Source organism: Leptonychotes weddellii, chromosome 12, assembly GCF_054177405.1.
Source record: "Leptonychotes weddellii isolate Sample4059 chromosome 12, ASM5417740v2, whole genome shotgun sequence".
Taxonomy (NCBI): domain Eukaryota; kingdom Metazoa; phylum Chordata; class Mammalia; order Carnivora; family Phocidae; genus Leptonychotes; species Leptonychotes weddellii.
Window position 1 is genome coordinate 56,326,785 of NC_138380.1, and position 3,173 is coordinate 56,329,957.

A 3,173-nucleotide genomic window follows, 5' to 3' on the forward strand; every position below is an offset into this window, starting at 1 on the left:
TAGTCTTTCTAGCCACCAAAGACTGTCTTATGTGTATTTTTTCTTTTTAATTCCCCTTTCTAAGTATAGAAATTATTCTTCTCTCATGGGTTATACAAAAATAGACTCCAATCCATTTTCAGCGCAGAGGCTGTCGTTTGGTCTGCTGACCTCTATTTTTTTTTTAAAAGATTTTATTTATTTATTTGAGAGAGAGAGAGAATGAGAGACAGAGAGCATGAGAGGGAGGAGGGTCAGAGGGAGAAGCAGGCTCCCCGGTGAGCAGGGAGCATGATGCGGGACTCGATCCCGGGACTCCAGGATCATGACCTGAGCTGAAGGCAGTCGCTTAACCAACCGAGCCACCCAGGTGCCCAGGAGCTGACTTTTTAATACAACAGCAATGTTTGGCCTCCTCTCTGCATCACGTCACAGGTGCTACCACTGAAGTCACCCACAGTCAAGTAATGACGAAACACCCACTCTGTATCTAAACAATGTTTTCCTGTGGACTATTACAAATAAAAGACCTTGAAAATATTAAAATGTTTGTTTAGATTCTGTAAAAATATAAACTGTGTTATTTGCAGATTTTCTTTCATTGACGAATATGTGAGCGGTAGGCAAGTCACTGGATACTGCAGCAGTCAACAGAATAGACAAAAATCCCTGTTCTCATGTTTGCTACACTCTAGTATCGGTGAATCATACAGTATTTTACATGGTGATTGGTGCTATGGAAAAAATAAAAGGCAAAGAAAGAAGAATGGGGGGATTCCGCAGTTCCGGGGTGTTAAAAGCATCCCTCTGGTTTTGTATTGTTTTGTTTTTTTAACCAAGCATAGGCTTATAAAATAGCTAGTATTTTAGGAAGGAATGTGGTGTCTAAATGGGGTGTCTCTGGGTCAGATGGAGGGCCCCAAATGTGGGGCGACAATCAGGTGGAAGCCGGTGGGGTGGGGGCACAGCAAATGAAAGAATTCACCCAAAGCTGAGCAAAGAAGTTTACTGAACACACCGCCAAGGGGCAGTGGGCCCAAGCGAAGGAAAGGCTGTATGTAAGGAGGCAGTGGGTGGGGACTGTTTTTAAAGGGGGAGGGGGAGGCGGCATGGCAACAGATGGTATCTTCCCTTTTTTGGGAACTCTGTCTGGTTGTAAGCAGCCCACTGGTCAGTCAGGGCCTATGGATATTTCGAGGTTTTGAGGTGGGTCACCTGAGGGACCAGTCTGTATTCAGCCAGGTAGTTGCTGTGGCCTTTTCTACATTCCATTGTTAGAGCCCGTTTGCCTAAAAACGGCCTCTACGAGGAAGATACTGGTTGAAGAAGGTGCTATTTTAAAGTGTGATAAATAATGTGAATATTCAAATAATGCAGCTTTAGAAAACTCCATACTGCTTAACCAAAAAAAACACAAAAAGTTATGGTAAAGACACAAAGTTAATACATAAACAAGTAGGGATGTAATTTTTAAAAAATTACAATTTATAATGTGAACAAATGACTTCTGGGATAAAAAGCTTTTACTCAAATTAGACCATTTCAGATATATGAAAGTTTACATTTGCGCAAACACTCTCTATAAAAAAAAAAATCTGACTTTAACCTTATTCTTAACTCTACCTAGGTTGTTATATATGCCTGTTATCTCCCATTTGTATTTGTTCTATACAGTAGACATAATTGCTCACAAATTATCAACAGGGCAGGAAACTCAGTTTTGTTTGGGAAGTGTACCTTTAAGAATTAAATTTATCTGAAGCAGATTATGAGATTAGAATTCTTTGTAGTTCGTCTCTTCTGGTAATTTAAAAAAATGATATCAATATATTCTATTCATGAATCTGAAATTCATTAATTCATTATATAATCACTTTAAGATGATACACACTGCCCAAAGTCTCAACCCTTTTTTTTTTTTAATTCCTTTTGAAGACTAATCATTTGAAATATATGTAATGGAAAATCACTAATTAGAAAGTTAGGAATTCCATTTTCCCCCTTTATTGTCACTTTTAAAAAAGCTGTTCATAAAATATAGTTAAAAAGTATAAATTTAAGCTTGTATTTGCTCAGTTATTAAAAATGTTCTAGTCATACACAAAAGGAGTTTTGTTAAGTTGCACTAAGTTATCACTAAAGAAGTGGCTGCACATTGGTTTCAGGGGCCATTGAGGAAGAAGAGTAGTCATGGACTGCACGTTTTCTGTTCCCAACTAAGTCGAAGTGATTATGTTCTTTCATATGGGGATTCTATGTCAAATGCTTAAAATTGCTTAAAAAATAAGTTTCACGACTAAAATAATAAAAAAATTCTGAAACCCACCGATCAAAGGAACAGAAATCTACCAGAAAAAAACTCATGAATTTGCTGGTGATTCTTCTTTCTCCTCTGAGAAACTGGCTAGGTAGAACACACCCAGCTAATAAATCATTATTTTTGGTTAAATCTCATCTAATACCAGATCACTGATATAAGATTTTTTAAATTGTTATTAAAACATTAACTGTAAGCTAGCAGAACATGTTTGAGTAAATATTAAAACAAAAGTTTAAAGCAAGTTTTAAGTTCAGTTTGAAAACAAAACCAAAATCTTGTGATTGGACAATTCTTTTAACAATTTTAACACATTCAGAAAATAAGTCACCAAATGTTTGAGTGAATATGCAGGAAGAGAGGGAAAGTCGTGTGGGGCACTTGGGCTGAACATCGAAGAACAGATAAGATTGAGGATTAAGGAAATGGTCAAATAATTTTCACAGAAAAGGGGAACACAATGAGCAAAGCACGGAAAATTGAAGGAACTATTTCCAAGGAATGGCAAACATCTCAATTTGGCTGGGACACAGGTGAGGGGCAACGTTAGGAAAAAAGAAAATGAATTTACGTGTGGACAAACAATGAAAGGTTCTCAACACCAACAGTAAGGAACTGGGCTTTTTTCAGTAAAATAATTAGGGAGTAATAGCAATAGAGATTTCAAGTACAGATTCCAGAGATATTACAGAGGTAGAACATAGAATATGACAACAGAATGAAAGCTAAGTGGATGAAAGAAAAATAAATCAAAGATGATGCAAAAGTGGAATTCAGGTAAGAACCGAAAGGACTTGAGAGCTTTCAGCTAAAGAACTTTCAATATCTACACTGATTTGTTTATGTCTAGGGAATTTTGAAAGTAAGACCAAGATAC